The sequence below is a fragment of the Rattus norvegicus genome, chromosome 3 (assembly GCF_021556685.1).
Source record: "Rattus norvegicus strain SHRSP/BbbUtx chromosome 3, alternate assembly SHRSP_T2T, whole genome shotgun sequence".
NCBI classification, from domain to species: Eukaryota; Metazoa; Chordata; class Mammalia; order Rodentia; family Muridae; genus Rattus; species Rattus norvegicus.
In genome coordinates this window covers 168,629,833-168,647,097 of record NC_141536.1, presented here as the reverse complement: position 1 = coordinate 168,647,097, position 17,265 = coordinate 168,629,833, and the positions used below count along the sequence as shown (strand labels likewise).

The window sequence follows — 17,265 nt, the reverse complement described above, 5'->3', positions numbered from 1 at the left end:
GCAGGCGGTCACAGGATACTAGGGTCTTGTCTTCCGTTCTTGCGCACAACTCTTTGGCAGTGCCCTAGCTCTACGGGTTGGCGCGAGAGTCAAAAGGCTAGTATCGCTTCTGCGCAAGATGGCTGCTGCGGGGGCATTCGCGTACTGAGTGCTAGCGCGGGGATGGAGACGTGTAGACTGAGTTCGAAATGAAGGTCCCAGCTCTTTTCTTGTTTTGTGTGTGTATGTGTGTGTGTGTGTGTGTGTGTGTGTGAAGCGGGGGGTGGTTGAGGAATAGGTGTGTGTGAACACCGGAGTGCGCGAGATGAGGGCATTCCCGGCCTTTAGTCCGCCAGGCTCTAGTCTCAAAGACAAGGCCTCCGGACGTGAGCGAGCTCCTAGGATTTATTCCGGGAACGTTGTAATAGAGGCCAGGTCAGCGTCAGAACAACGCTGCTTAGAGCGATCCTTGTGGCTTCGCTGGAGAGCGGACTGCAGAGGCTCTCGTTCCCTCGTTTCTGGGCACTCAAGAAGGTGACTCCCTAGTGCTGGGGTTCTCAGGGAATGGAGCTTGCACGGATGTTAATCCCTGTTTCTAAGGCAATCATGGAAGCAGAGCAGATCCATGCTTCAAAAACGCTCACCGTGGGGATTCCTCCAGGCCGCCGAGGGTATTCCCTACTTCAGGGCGTTCACAGAGAGAGTCTTAGCGGCGTACGGTGGGGACCCAGCTCAAGACTCCGACGGAGGGAATCCCAGCCGCCGGAGAAGGGACTCCTATCCCTCCCACCCCCCCGAATCCTGTTTATTCATTGCCTTGAGATGGGTTCTTAGAGATTCCGGTAAGGGATGGGGGTAGTTAGAGGCCCTCGCTGGAGTCGGTAAATGAGTATTTGCATATTCATGTGTTTATTGTCTACCGGAGGGGAATGCAAATTTAGTCATTGTAATGTAAAGGAATTCTGGAATGCTTTTGGGGGGGAAATGTTGGGCAGTCTGAGATAGTTGAGTGTGCTTGCTTAAAAATGAACTGAGTTTAGGGAAAGCAACTTCTCATTGAGTCACTGAAAATAAGGCCAGTTTTGCAGATCTGTTGGACACAACGACCACAGTGGCTGTACGCGCTAAGTCTGCAACTCCATAGCTCTAACCAAAGCTGTTTAGGTTGGTATTGACAAACTGTGTAGCGCTTACTTTACTGGGTAGAGTTGGATATCAACTCAAAAGTGTGCAAGGGAAGAGGCCAGTATCTTAAATAGAGAGGGGTTAACTGAATTTCAGTGCCTCTGTGGATGATGGATTAGCAACCCCACTAACAAGTCTGCTAGTGCCATAGTCTTTTCTACAAACTAGCTCCTGCTTGGGGTTCCTCAGCTGCTTAAACCCTGAGCTCATCATCTTTGCTGCTTGCGTGAAGTATCCTTTAACCACGGTGTGGTGTCTTTTCACATGAGGACATTGTCACATATGTCCTCTCACAGTACTATTTCTCCTACACTCTGACTTTCCTGTAAAGCATTTGCCAGTTGATTGGCCTTCCTGCTCCAGTCACCCTGAGCCCTGTGGTTCTCTTTGGGCCTGTAAAATGCTTCCCTCAGCTGCTTTGCCTTCCCTGGGAAATTTCACTAAATACCAGCAAGTTTTGTCTTTTCCTTTTGCTCAGGTGATAATTTTTATTTTTTGAATTTTCCAGATTATGTTTCTCTGTGTATCGTGGATTGTTAATAGGCTGCTTATGGTGGCACACCTAGAGGCAAGTGGATCTCTATGAGTTTCAGGTCAGCCAGGGCTATGTAGGGAGACCCTGTCTTTAAAAAGTGTGTCCCACCATGCCCAGCTCAGGTGATCTTGTAAATTAGGGATTCTTTTTTTTTTTTTTTTTCTTCTTTTTTGGAGCTGGGGACCGAACCCAGGGCCTTATGCTTGCCTAGCTAGGCAAGCGCTCTACCACTGAGCTAAACCCCAACCCCCGTAAACTGGGGATTCTTAAACTTTCTACCTTCAATCCCTTTATGCATAGGATTTTTTTCATGCTACTCTGGGTATATGATATATAAAATAGATGTACAAATCAAATATTAACTGATAATGGAATTTTATAATGGCCTTCTCCTATTTTACCATTAAGGAGAAAAGCAAATTTTCATTCTAAAGAGATGTATGTGCTTGCTTATTTTTGCATTAAGTGTTAGCCTTGGGGCTGGAGAAATAATGTCTCGGAGAACTGAATTTAAGTTACCAGTACCTAAGGCAGCTCACAGCCACCTCACTCCAGTTTCTGGAGATCTAATAATCTCTGGCCTCTGGGCACTTATGTACACATAAATAGAAATCAATCTGTGGGGGTTTTGTTTTATTTTGAGACAGGGCCTCACAATGTAGCTCTGGCTGTCCTGGAACTCACTATGTAGACCAGGCTAGCCTTTGAGTCACAGAGATCCTCCTGCCTCTGCCTCTCAAGTGCTGGTGTGTGCTACTGTGTCTGACAAATCTTTTAAAAAAGATTTTTTTTTCTTTTGTGGCTGTATGAAGTGGCACAGGCCTTTAATTTTTTGTATTTGAGTTCAAGGACAACCTGATCTATATAGTTCCAGGTCAGCTAGGGCTACATAGAGACAACCTCTGTCCAAAAAAAAAAAGCCTAAATAAATTCTTTTTCTAAGATTTACTTTTGTGTATTTGGAGGCCAGAAAAGGATGTCAGAACCCCTGGAACAGAGTTTGTAAGTAGTTTTGAGCCCTCTCACTCCCCTATGAATACTAAGAACCAAACTTCATTTCTAGAAGAAGAGTGACAGGATCCAGTCCAGCCTGCAATTTTATTTTTTGAAAGACAAGGTTCTCCTTTGTGTGTGCTGCCTGCAAGAGTGACAGTGAGTTAGAGTCTCCTGTTCTACCCTGTGGTGCTGGGGACTGAATTCAGAGCATGGTACGGTACATACCCAGACCAGCAGTTCACCACATAACTGACTACATCTTGTCCTGATCTTGATCTTTTTATTCATTGGCACAGCTCAAGTCAGTAATTCCAACAGCAATTTTTTTTTTTTTAAATTTATTAGTACATTGTTGCTCTCAGATCTCAGATGGTTGTGAGCAACCGTGTGGTTGCTGGGAATTGAACTCAGGACCTCTGGAAGAGCAGTCAGTGCTCTTAACCGCTGAGCCATCTCTCCAGCCCCCCCAACAGCAATTTTTGAAATTAAAATTCTAATACTATCCAAAGATTACTAATTTGACACTCTCATGCTGTAAGGAAGTTTTTAAAAGTAAATAATTATCTTCCTTCCTTCCTTCCTTCCTTCCTTCCTTCCTTCCTTCCTTGAGAGAGTCTCATTTGTTTAGGCCAGGCTAGTCTTGAACTCAGAAATCTACCTGCCTCTGCCTCTGCCTCCCAAGTGCTGGATTAAAGATTTTTTCACCACTGCACCTGGCTTCTATTACATTTCTTTAAGAGCATAAACTTTATATAGTAAAAATATTGTAGTTCATAACAAGCAGTAGTCTTAAATATGATCAAGGTGTGTTTGTTGGTGTTTCCTGGCATGTAAAATGAACATGTTTTATATTCAAGACCAAGATGGCAGCGCCCAGAGAAATTGCTCAGCACTTGCTACCCTTGATAAGGACTTTGATTTCTGGCCCCAACACATGGTAGCTCATAGTCACTTATGTTCCAGGGAATCTAATGCCCTCTTCTGAACTCTACAGGCATCTGACACATGTGCACAGACACACATTCACATAATTTAAAAATAATAAATGTTTTAAAAGAACCAAGACGCAGTTGATCAGTACACCATGGGTGAACCCTTTTAGAAACACCTAAGAATCATTATGTATTTCATTTTGATTTGTTACGTGCTTAGAAACTATGGTTGTTGCTAAATTTGTCATAACCTCCCCCCATTTCAGATATGGAACCCCATATAGGATTGCAGCTCACAGTTTGAGAAGTAGTTCTGGAACTGGAGAGATGGCTCAGTCGTTAAGGGCACTCCCGCTCTCATAGAGGACCCAAGCTCAGACCTCAGTGCTCACTTGGAATTATTGGCTGTAACTCATTTCGGGGGATTGGTCTCCCTCTTCTGGCCCTCGTGAGCACCTTGCCTGTGCACATGGTACACATACATGCAGATATAGGCAAAACACTCACACGTGCGCGCGCACACACACACACACACACACACACACACACACACACACACACACACACACGGTAATGCAGAGGAGACAGGGTCAGCCTGGTCTAAACAGTGAGTTCCAGGATAACCAGGGTTATTGAGAGAAATGGTGTCTCAAAGAAAAAAAGAGTTCTAAACTACTATCTTCCTTGGCTCTCAACAGCCCACCCCATGTTGCCATTGTCTTATATCATGATTCCCCTAAAAATAAGGTTTATCGTGCTGTGGAGATGGCTTATTCAGTAAAATGTTTGAGCAAAGGGACCTGAGATTGATCCCTGTGTACAAAAACTGATACTGTAGCTGCTGTTATCCCAGTGCTAACAGGCCGACATGAGGACCCCGGGACTTCCTGGCAAGCCCATGTCTCTGAACTGGTGAGCTCCAGATTCAATGAGGGGGTCATTCTCAAAAGTAAGAGACTGAGGAGGATACCTGACCAGCATTGACCTCTGGCCTCTCCCTGCCCAAGTACACATGTGCAACTTCACATACACACGTGAATGAATGAACATGCACCAAAAATAGTAACATTCTTATGTACTGACATGTCAGTTAATAAAAGTACATTCTAGGTACTTCATATGGCTGTTACTAGGGAATAAATGAGTGCATGTGCCAAGGCCCTTCTCCAGTGTGAATACCAGCAAAGGAGGGAGTCGCTAGCTCATTTGTGGTTTTTCTTTGTGTGTGGGTGAGTATACACCCAGGAATGCATAAAGGCCAGAGGAGATGGCCTGTGTTCTCTTGGCTCTGCCTTATTTCTTCAGGACAAGGTCTCACTCACTGAACTATAAACTAAGCCAGTAGCCAGCAAGCTCCAGCAATCCTGTCTTGCCTGTCACCACCATCCACAGCACTGAGGTTATAGGCATGAACTTGTACCTGTCCCTACTTGAGTGTCAAATGCTCTTACCCACTGAGCTCCATCCCCATGAGCCAATTTTTGTTTTAGGCTTTGAAATGCATTTGAGTTTGGGGTACACGTGGGAATGTTCCAGGGACCAGGTGAAAGGGTAGATCCAGTTGAGTAGAGGTGGGTTTCCACAGTATGTGTGGAATAGACAGGACGGTGGGGTAGAATGATGGCCGATGTACAGTGGCATCAAGGACTTAAGAGTAGAAAATAGGTGGGCATGTCCTGGGACAGTTGCCAAGGTGACAGGAATGTCAGCCTGGTGCATTCATTAACTAGCTAAGCTTCCTGTGTGCAATAGGTGGACCTGGGGAAGAGAAGTCATAAAAATGTGACCGAGGTAGGAGAGGTACCACTGTTCTGCAAACCAAGGCAGAAATTTGAAGTTGTTTCAGTGTGAAAGAGTAGCAGCTCTCAAGCCTGGCTGTAGTGATACACGCCTTTTATCTCGGCACTTGGGATGCAAAGGCTGATCTTTTGAGTTTAAGGACAGCCAGGGCTACACAGAAACCCTGGTTTTGTATTTGGGGGTAGGGATAGATAGCAGTTCCCTGAGAGAGAGAGATAGCACAACGGGTAAGAAGTATATGTGCTTGCTCCACCATGGCCTAATGACCTGTGTAGTAGACCCTGGGAGCCATGTAAAGGAAGGCAGAAAAGACGCCACCACGCCTACTTTGGTAATGTGCACACCACATTAATAAGAGAGAGAACATCATCAAGGGGCTGAAGTGATAGCTCAGTGGTAGAGAGAGCACTTACACAGCACAAACACACGATAATGGAGTCAACCCTCAGCACTGAATAATCAAATAGCATGGAGTTTTATAAAAGGGAAAAGCATTCTGAGGATAAAATACAAAATGCTTCCATTAGGTAAATAACCAGGGGGGCTGGGGATTTAGCTCAGTGGTAGAGCGCTTACCTAGGAAGCGCAAGGCCCTGGGTTCGGTCCCCAGCTCCGAAAAAAAGAACCAAAACAAAAAACAAACAAACAAACAAACAAAAAAAAACAGGTACCAAGATGCCAGCTGCGTTTTGTAGAATAACTTTTTTTTTTTCTTGGAGCTGAGGACCGAACCCAGGGCCTTGCTCTACCACTGAGCTAAATCCCCAACCCCGTAGAATAACTCTTACCCTCTTGAGACTGGGTCTTCTTCAGCTGGTAGACCAAGCTGTCTTTGAACCACAGAGACCAGCCTGCTGCTTTCCCAGTTCTGGAATTAAATCCAGAACTACATCGTTTCCATGGATGCTTTCCTTTACTTCCCCCCTCCCCCCAAAGTAAGCCCTTGGATTCTTTAATCCTTGGCTTCTGTTGAAGAGAGCTGCAAAAGAGCTACACATTTGTATCGCTTCCCCCTTTTTCTATAAATCCTGACATCTTAGCTGTAGGGGTATTACAGTGGTTAAAAGCCCTTGTTGCAGGGGATCCAAGTTCAATTACCAGCCCATACGGTGGTCACAGTCACCCCAAACTCCGAATTCCAGGGAATCTGACTCCCCTTTCTGACTTATGTGGGGGCCCTAGGCATAGCACATGGTTGGACATTCATACATGCAGGCAGAACACTTGGGAAATAAACCAGAAAAAGAAGGATCATTGACCTTTTTTTTTTTTTTTAACTTATTTTATGTATGAGTACACTATAGCTCTTTTCATGAACACCAGAAGAAAACATCAGATCCCACTACAGATGGTTGTGGGTTGTGGTTGCTGGGAATTGAACTCAGGACCTCTGGAAGAGCAGCCAGTGCTCTTAATTGCTGAGCCATCTCTCCAGCCCTGACCTCTATAGGCAGGTTTGCACAGATTCTGTTCTGTGGACCGGACAATTTGTGACATAAGCCCTCTTTGTTGTTACTTTTTTTTCTTCTTTTTCTTTGAGACGGGTCTCAGTGTTTCCCTGGCTGTCTTGACTGGTTTTTGTACTTTTTTATGTCTTAAGAGAGTGTTTCACTCTGTAGCCAAGGTTGTCCTGGAGTTCACAGGTCTTCTTGCTTCAGCATCCTCAGTGCTTGCAATACAGATGTCACTACACCTGGTTACAAAGTCTATGAATTGTTTTCTTGGCTCTTTTCTGTGCTGCCAGTACCTTGTGCTCTCTGTACTGTGATGGTCGGTGTTGGATCTCAGCTGTGTACAGATGTACCACTGCCAGATAAAGATCTGCTGCAAATTGGAATCTGCTGTTCTTACAGTGAAATCAAAGACAGATGCTTTACTCTATTCCACTTCATACAAAGTTGCTGATTTGTTTGTTATAGGATTCTTCAGTGCTGTGCACATTTTATCTAAAGTTAGCTGTTAAGATCACTCCATACCTAGCATGTCCCTAGAGTGGCTCCTGGTTCAATCTCCAGCACTGTACATAATAAAATGAACTAGAAGTTAAATGTTGGGTTTTAGTTTTTTTATATTTAAATTTTTTAAATTTAATGTGTATGAGTGTTCTGCATCTATTATGTGTACATACAATGGGTGCCGGGTGCCTGGTGTCCAAGGAGGCCAGAAGAGGGCACTGAATCCCCGGAACCGGAGTTTTTTGTCTCTTTGTGGATGCTGGGAACATAACTCAAGGGCAGAGTTGAGGAATCAGGGTAGGCTCCTTGACAAGAATCAGAAAGGTGGTATTGAAGGATCTCACCAAGGGAAGCAGACGCAGCCTCCTATTGTACTGGAAGCCCCACGAGCTGGCATGTAATCTTGGGACATGTTAGAAAGAAAACTACTCAAGACCTGGACTTCTGAATGGAGCATTAAAGGCCTCTACAGTGTGAGAGAGGGCTTACTAGACTGGAGCACATGTTCGTTCTTCCAGGAAGCCGAAGTTAGGACATAAGTCTGGCTTCCAAGCCTTGTGTCTGTGCATACATAAATAAGCTGGTTGTATGGGGCAAAGCTGAGCGCCTACCCGGTGTTAACTGCTCTCTGGGCAAAGTGGCTAGTGTTCACAGTACTGTAAGAGAGTAAAGGCCTCTCTCCGGTTTCCTTAAGTAATTTGGGGGACAGTGAAGGAATGTCACTGTAGTAAGCGCTAGAGGGGGGGGGGATATCCTTAAATGCCTTCGTGAGGAGGCTGGGGGTTAGGGGGTCCGGCCCTCGTAGGCACGTATGCCAAGGCATTGGCTCCTGACTCCTGGTTGGTATTTAGGAAGAAATGGACGGGGCAAGGGTGTTTCTAGCAAGGAGTAAAGCAGAGTTAAGTCCCAGGGAATTCCTGTTGGGCGGATGCCCTTCCCGGCCCCGCATACTCCCTGCAATAGGCCAAGAGCTGCGCGGCCCGCAAAGGGACTTTGGAGTTTTCCTGGCTCCTTCCCACCGGAGTCTGACGCTGGTTTACCACGAAGCACCAGTCCCCGTAGGCGCAGAGGGTTTCTAAAGCTTTTGGAATACTGGGCAGAGTGCTGTTCCAGGATAGCTCGAGGAATCTCTTCATGGCATTGGCTCCTAGCTTAGCCCCTTGGTTCGGGAATCTGTCAAGCGTGCCCAGCCGATTAGGCTGGCGCTCCGAGGAGCCCCGGTGGCGCATGCGTGTAAGAAGGGCGGCACGGCCGCTCTAGCCTCACCACGTCTCGGTGGCCGGTTGATTTCTTCCGCTTGCCGCGCGGCCCACCGCTCTAGGACGGTAGTCTCGCTGGTCTCCGCTCTAGATCAGTGGTAGGTCTGGAAATGGCTGCGGGATCCCTGCGGCCGGGGTAAGTGGCTCTGTGCAGCGAAGGAGGGCGGGAGCCGTGTGGACCTGAACGGCATTTAGGATCGGGGCAAGGCGGAGCGACGCCATGCCGGCAGCCTAATCCTGGCGAGCGGTGCAATGGCGCCGAGAAAATGGCGTCGCGGTCCGTGAGGCCCTTTCCGGCCCCGGGCCGAGGGATCGCGGAGGAGCGCGTGAGGCCGGGCGGGCGGGCGGCCTGCCTGCGTCTGGTTTCTGTCTAATCACTGGTTGGCTTGTGTAGTCCAGGCTGGTCTGGGTCTGGGAGGCTGTGGAGCCCTTGATTGTGATTCGGGGTTAGGGGCCCAGCCAGCCTCTCGCGGCCGCAGGTCCTCAACACTGGTAGAACACTCGTGGTAGGACGCGATCGGGCCTAGGCGCGAATTCGCGGGAGTAGGAGCAGATATCTCTTGGGGGTGGGGGGAGGCTTCGGGGAAGACCAAGGCCCAGCCCCTCGTAGGGCCTGGGCGTTGCCTGGGCTTTCATTGCCTCTTGCCAATGTTGGTGGCCAGGTGTGGGTTAATGTAGATTGATCTCAGCAGTAACTCTTGAGTAAGAGGCCCTGGGTTTGATTTGGAATGTTGTGTATATTTGATTTTCCACAAAAGGATGTTCCTTGTTACACTTGATTAAGTGGAGTGAGTTTGTCTGTCGGGCAAACTCAGTTGTGTACAGATGAGAAACAGCACACAAAAAAGGTTGTGTAATTGATGACCCCCTGCCAGCACTCATGACCGGCACTTTTCCTCCTGGCACTCAGTGCAAGTGTAGCATCACAATAGCTTGCTGAGAACGTGTGCTAGGGAACCTGAGGAAAGCTCAGGTAGGTCTTGAAGGCGAGATGGGATGTCTTCCTATCTTTTGTCGTTCGCAGAAGTTTTCTATTGTCAGAAAAGCTCTCTGGACCTCTGGTAGGTATTGCCTCAATAGGCTAAAGAGTCTTAATTCAGTTGGTGCTGAGCACCTCAAGAATGATTTCTCTTCAGCATGTGGGTACTGTGCCAGGCCTTACACTTCTGTCAGCATGGCATGTTTTACCATGTTACACATTTGTCCTGTGAGACTAGGTGACTTCTGTTTGGCCCCAGAAGAGTAAAGATTCCACTGTTTCATGTTGCTCTTAGATCCCTGCATAGTGAACCCATGTTGTAGGAACTGTTTCTTATGCTCAAGTCCTAACTAAGAAATTGCCCCTAAATAGAGTTTTCCTTAGGTCTTAGGTGACTGGGTCTTTATAGAAACTCACCAATAGTCTCTAAGGTTGTGTTGATTCGGTTACAAAGGTTGTGTGATTTGCAGCCAGTGATAGTGTGCTCTTTGGAAAGAGGAGGTCAAAGCCCAAAGTCTGAGGTGTGCTCATTTGTTCTGAGTGTGCAGGCTCATCTGTGAGACAGACAAGGCTTTAGTTTATTTTCTGAGCAGTCATTTTGAGAAGTTCATAAGGGAACATGAGTAGGCAGTTGACATACTTTTTAAGAATAATTCTAGAGGTTGGAGAGATGGCTCAGCTGTTAGGAGTTCCTGTTTTCTTTTCTACAAAACCAGAACTTGGTTCCCAAGCATCTGGAGGGCTCACAACCATGTCTAATTCCAGCTCTGGGAAGTCCTATGCCTTCTTCCGCATCTTTGGGCACCTGCACACAGGTGGCAGACACATTTTTTTTTTTTAAGATTTATTCATTTATTATATATAAGTACACTGTAGCTGTCTTCAGATACACCAGAAGAGGGCATCAGATCTCTTTACAGATGGTTGTGAGCCACCGTGTGGTTGCTAGGAATTGAACTCAGGACCTCTGGAAGAGTAGTTGGGTGCTCTTAACCGCTGAGCCATCTCTCCAGCCCAGCAGACAAATTTAAAAATAAGTAATTTTATCCTTGTGTCTATACAGTTTATCCCTAGATGTTACCTGACTGTTGGGAATAGAAAGTGCAGGTTATTTAGGACAGGAGCAAGAGTTGGGAGACTATATCCAGAGAGCCTTCCCCTGAGAAGCCTGATAGGCACTGTCAAGGATTTGGTAAATTGTAGCTTAAACACATGTGTTTGGGTTTGAAATAGCCTTGTTGCCTGTTTATATTGTGTTGATATTGAGGAAGTACTGGGGATTGTTGCTCCTCTAACTGCCTTGAAAGGAATTCAGCTGAGCTGCAGTAGATAATACAGGAAGCTCTGCTAGAGCTCATTGTTGACCTCATTATCCTGCGCCCACACCACAACCAAAGGGAAAAACGCCCATGTATTGTCTCCACCAATCCTTGAGATGGACAGGAAGGCTCCAGCTAAAACACAGCTCCTTACTACAAATGTTAGAGATGGAAAGGAAGGTTTCAGCTGAAAAGTTTCTTGGGCTTTGACCTGAACTTAGGAACTTACAGCCTCCTCAGCATAATGGCTGAACCTGAATGAGGAGGGAAAGGAGTGGGATCGGATTGGGTCTACTCATGGCCCTTGTGAATCTTAGCTAGATAGAAAGGGTGCTTTACACAGACAGATAGCAATTATGGGGGCTTTGTGCTCAGTCCCCACACCAGTGATTCTCAAACCAAACTCCAAGGTCTTTATACTAAAGCCTTCCTGGTGACACTAAAGAGCCTTTGTTAATACTGATTGATTTTACATTTTTATTCATTATAAAACACTTTTATTTAAACTCCAAAGTCTACGACAACTTAATGAAAAAAAGCAATGTTTATGCTTTTGTAATCTGTTTATTTCCCAGTGACTGTTTTCTTCCATCTGTTTCTGCTTCAAGTGTCACATCACTGTCATTTAGCCCCTAAAAAGTGTGACTTTTCAGTGGTAAGAAAGGGGCATCTGATACTTAAGCGCTGTGCAGCTAGCTCTGTCTATCCAACTATCCTTTTTTTTTTTTTTTTTTTTTTTTGGTTCTTTTTTTCGGAGCTGGGGACCGAACCCAGGGCCTTGCGCTTCCTAGGTAAGCGCTCTACCACTGAGCTAAATCCCCAGCCCCAACTATCCTTTTTTTTTAAAGATTTATTTATTTCATGTATGAGAATACACTGTGGCTATCTTCAGACACAGCAGAAGAGGTCATCGGATCCCATTACAGATGGTTGTGAGCCACCATGTGGTTGCTGGGAATTGAACTGAGAACCTCTGGAAGAGGAGTCAGTGCTCTTAACCTCTGAGCCATCTGTCCAGCCCCCAACTATCCATCCATTTTTATCATTGACTGTTCATAACGATTAAAAGTTCTCTTTTTGTTTTTGTCTTTTTGCAACAGGGTCTTGCTATATGTCTCTGGCTGTTGTGTTAGTCACTCTGTTGACCAGGCCAGCCTACCTCTGCCTCCCGAGTGCTGGGATTAACAACAAGCACCACAAGGCCTGGCCTTAAGAGTGCCCTTATTGCTGGGCACGGTGGCACATGTCTTTAGTCCCAGCACTCGGGAGGCAGAGGTAGGTGTATCTGTCTGAGTTCCAGGATGGCCAGGGCTACACAGAGAAACTGTGCCCTGACACTCCCCACCCCACCCCCAAAAAAGGAGTGCTCTTATTGTTGAAATGAGTTGGAAGAATACTTGACTCTAAACACCTAGAGAACAGATCACCTTTACACTATGAGACGGTGTCTTTGAGCTATTTTTATTGGTGTGCCCAGGTTCTTGCCTTTGAGGAAAAGTATAGAACAAGAAATGATTTTCTTGTGATATTAAAGATGCTGTTTTATTCTATTTGTACTCTGAGATGTGAGTTAGGATCTGCCAATGCCGTGATGCTTAGAAAAGTGGCACAATCAGCTAGATGTATCTGCAGAGGACAGGCACCAAGACTGTGCTTGACCGGCTCTTGGCATTTACTATAGGATATAATGTGCTTTCATTGTACCCAGCAGGACTTAAGATAGTAATGCCTACATAATCTGGGGCATAAGTATGTGGAAATAAACATGAGCTTCACATCCCAGGAATTCCATATCCTTTGCTTTGCAGGAAACACAACAAAAGGATCCTCCAAGCCATATACATGTACACACATTGTTGGGTAGGTAGTCAGCCTAGATACGGGGTTTCCTGATAAGCTTATAATGTGATGATCTGGTCCTGATCTTAGGAGCAGCAGTTACCCATACAAAGCCTACCATCTCTGGGGATGTGAAAGGGACAGGAGGAGAACCCACCCTAGGTAGCTGCTCTAAGAGACTTGATGCCCTACCCCAAACAAGGATAGCCTCACACAGTTTCTAGCTCCTGGCCACCAGTGGAAGACTTGAAATTTCCTCTCTGCATTGCTACCAAACTTAAAAGCCTATGTTTTTTAAACTAGAAACTGGAAGGAAGGAATCTGGGATACGGAGAGACTTGGAGGCCTGGGTGAAACATCAGTCCTGACAGTGGTTTTTCTCTTGACAGTGCCACTTTTTTGTCCTCATGGGAGATTTAAATCAACAAGATTTTTATTTTTAAAAAAAAAATGATTTCCTTATAATGCTTCTTTTCCTCAACTTACTTTGACCTGGCCAGAAAAATTTAATTGATTTGGTAAATAGCATTTGTTTTATTGAGCAGTAGACATTGAGAGAAATGAAAACTGGGTTTCTTAATTTACTTCACGGGCTGAAGCATCAGCATATGTGATAGACAGGTTTTGCCACTGCAGACCTTGGGGCTCAATGACAAGAGCTAGGCATTACAGCCTGCTGGGTCAGGATTATATATGAACAGCAAGCTGCTCCCACTGAGGGCCAGGGAAGAGGAAATTTCTCATTTCTGAACAAGTTGAATTTTATATAAACTATTAATTTACTTTATGAGAATTAAAACTGAGTTTAAAAGAGCCCTGATAGTTTTTCATTTTTCATAAACAGTGTCAGCATCTTCTCAGTCCCTTTTACTTAATGGAAGATGTTTATTTAATAATAGAAAGAATAGGGGCTGGAGACATGTCTCAGTGGTTAAGAGCACTGACTGCTCTTCCACAGGTCCTGAGTTCAATACCCAGCAACCACATGGTGGCTCACAACCATCTGTAATGAGATCTGATGCCCTCTTCTGGTGTGTCTGAAGACAGCTATGGTGTACTCACATATAATAAATGAATAAATCTTTAAAAAAAAGAAAGAATAAGTAATGATAAACTGACCTAACCTGTCAGAAGTAACAAATTCTGGGTTAGGGTCAAACAGTCTTTATTGCCTCAAAAGTAAATTTGGGGGCACTGGAGGGTAGAACTCTTGTTCCTCTCAGTGGGGTTCTCAGGGCTAGGCTTACCCCCACGCATTGCTTATAATATCCTAGCATCCCTGCACTCAGGTGGTATTTAAAGTCAAGGTCATCCTTACAGGAGAGCCTGTCTAAAGTGACATAGCTTTAAATATCATTTCAGGGAAAACTAGAGTTTAAAAACATGTTTTGCAAATAGGTCAAAATGTACATGTTCACTTGGGTATTACGAGTCATGATTGGTTTTCTGGAATTGCTATGGCACATGTAGGAGCTTCACTGTGGCCATCTGTCCCAATTCAGAGTTAGTTTTATGGTTGTTGCTGCCATAGGTGGATAACAGTTAGAATGGTGATAATTGATTGAATGTTCAGATTAGATTGGTTAAAAGGTAGGTAATGTGCCAATGCTATTTTTTTAAAGTGATATTTTAACATTTGGGGAAAGTAGGCTTTACCCAGTTTCTCCTCTGCATTGGTAATAATGCTTTTAGCTGAGTCAGGAAATGGGAAGGAATTTGGAGGTCGTTCTAGAGCACCTAGGATGAAAGATGGTGCATCATAGGTGCTGCCACTGACTGTCCTTCTCTGCCCAGTGCTATCCTAAGTAGAAATGCTGTAGACAGTTCAGGTACACTCCGTGGCTTCTGTGGGATGCCTAGAAACACACACACCCCACCCCCAGAGCTGAGAGGCCAAAACTCTCTGAAATAATAGACCAGTGTGGCGAGGTTTCCTGATTTTTGCAGCCATGTATAAGGGACCCTGCGCCCCCACTCACTGTGGGCTGGGTTTGTAAAATACGAATTTCCCTTTAGAATGTCTTTGGAACTAGGGAAGATGGCTCCGTGTATCTTGTGTAAGGGTTTGCTGAATTTGATACCTCAAGCCGTTGAGCAATGACTGCCCATTCTTCTCTGACCTACACCCCTGCCCATAGCAGAGACATGGACAAACACACAGAAAAAATAAGTGTAGTTTAAAGAAATGTAATATCCTTGAACAAGATGTACATGCCACTTCTATTAGATTTAGCCCTCAGATGTCACTTTCCTATGAGGAGTTGGCACTTGGACATCTTGTGGAATGGCTCCTTGAATGAGCAAGCACTTTGGCTGACAGCCTCAGTGTATGGGACGCATGCTCTCCAATATAAATGATGTGAGTCTCAACAAAGGCATCTAAGGATTTCTTGCTAAACATAAAATTTTCACTTTCAATAGAAAATTAGAACTTTGGAAACTTGTATCTATCATTGAGAGCTTGATAGCGTTCCTGTAATGAATCATTTCTGAGTCAATCCAAGCTGTTACAGATAGATGCCTTTGTTGTCTAACTCTGCCTGAAGTCCCGTAAGCTTGGTGCTTTCTTTCTAAGTGACTCATGCACATGTGGTCAGAAAATGCAAATGGGTAAAAAACTGACATAGTGCCAGACAGGCCAGTTGGTTAGTACAGGGAAGTGAGAGCTTGCCTGGGCCTTATAGTCCACAGCACTGCTAACTGCTGGAAGGCTGCTGTTGATTTGATGCAGTTTCAGACAGCAGCTGCAGTTATGTAAAAAGAACAACATGCCTCTGTACAGCAGGGACGTTCTTCATACAAGTCACTAAAAACCATATAAGGCAGAAGCATGTTTGGAAATCCTGCTGTCTTCTGTTAGCCAGAGATCTGCACAAAATAAAAAATACTACCATTTTTAATACTTGTGTGGTTTTGAAATAACAAGCAATATTAAATGTGGTGGACATTTATTTAGAAAATGACTTTTCATAAATAGCAGTAGATTCATTCCTCATAAACAAAAGATCTTATGGATTCTTCAGAGTGTATTTTACCTGGACCAAAAACTTTGAAAGCTGCCACCTAATGCTGGTTAGCTGTATACCCTGTTTCTGATGTCACTCTTAAGCATGTAGTTGGCCTTGTCTTTGAGAAATAGTAGCTCTTTTTTTTTTTTTTAAGATTTATTTATTTATTATATATGAGTACATTGTAGCTGTCTTTAGACACATCAGAAGAGGGCACCAGATCCCATTACAGATGGTTGTGAGCCACCATGTGGTTGCTGGAAATTGAACTCAGGACCTCTGGAAGAGTAGTCAGTGCTCTTAACCGCTGAGCCACCTCTCCAGCCCAGCTCTTTTTTTTTTTTTTTTTTTGACAAGAGCTTCACTAGGGCAGCTTAGGCTGGCCTTGATTGGATTTGCTGTACTCCTGTCTCTGCTTCCTGAGTATTTAGTTTAGTATGTACTGTCTCACTTGGCTTTAAGCTGTGTGTGTTGTATGTGTATGGTATGTGTATGTGAATGTGCATGCCCTATGTGCTTGCCATTCTGTGTCTTCCTCTGTTACTGTTTTCTACATTACTTTCTTGAGATGGGATCTCTGAAAGCTTGGTTTTTGTAGGGTCTGCCTTTCTGAGCACGTTCCAGTGTGGAGGTTACCAGCGTAGTACAAGCAGCCAAGCTTTATATATGGATGCTAGGGATTTGAACTTGGGTCCTCATGCTTACAAAGCAAGTGCCCCTCCTTATTCACTGGGTCATCCTTCAAGACCCTACATAAGATTTTAATGCTGAGATTACAGTGTAGAATCTGGACTTCTAGTTTAATAGGAATTAATGGGTTTTTAATGAGAGGAAGGGAAAAATACCTTTTAATACTGTCTAATGCGGTGACTCACACCTTTAATTCTAACATTCAGGAGGAACTGAAGGCAATAAGATTGCCACAAGCTCCAAAAGCTTGGACCAAAATCAGACCCTGTCCAGAGACTGACAGGGATCAAGCAGAGAGTTAATTATAGCCTCAGTACACTTGAAATGGCCACTTTTTTCTTCTTTGAGGAGAAATTGTAAATATGGCACGGTTATAATTTCATGACCACTTTTTGTGTATGAACTGCTGTATAATGTTGTAGAAAGACACTAATTTAGGTTAGAGATGTAACATAATTTATTTTTAACTTACTCCTCAGTGGTGCTGAGCTTGGTACCCAGGACCTAGTGCATACCAGGCAAGCGTTTGCTACTGTGCCACAGTCTAACCCTTATTTAAAATGTTCTCCATGTACAACCCAAGATGGCCTTTCTTCTCTTCTCCCTACCCTCAGTACTGAGATTCCCATGCCATTGCCATGGTGCCAGGCCTCCAACAGTGTATTTTACTTACACCTTACAGATACAGTTTACTGTGTTGGTACTTTTGTTTCGATAAACACTGAATTCCACATTGGTAGAGTTATGAAAAAAAATTGCAAATACAGAAAATCTATTACAGATGTCTTC

The 17,265-nt window shown here is 44.7% G+C and overlaps 1 protein-coding gene across 8 annotated transcripts in view; it reads left to right on the top strand.

Moving 5' to 3' along the window:
• Window positions 1-99: 99 nt before the first annotated feature.
• Window positions 100-17,265, top strand: part of Dido1 (death inducer-obliterator 1) — a 53,246-nt gene continuing 36,080 nt past the window's right edge. For 4 of the 8 annotated variants that reach the window (XM_087653489.1, XM_087653486.1, XM_087653495.1 and 1 more), the window contains exon 1: window positions 100-194. The gene's annotated coding sequence lies outside the window, so the exon portion shown is untranslated. 8 annotated transcript variants of the gene reach the window in all.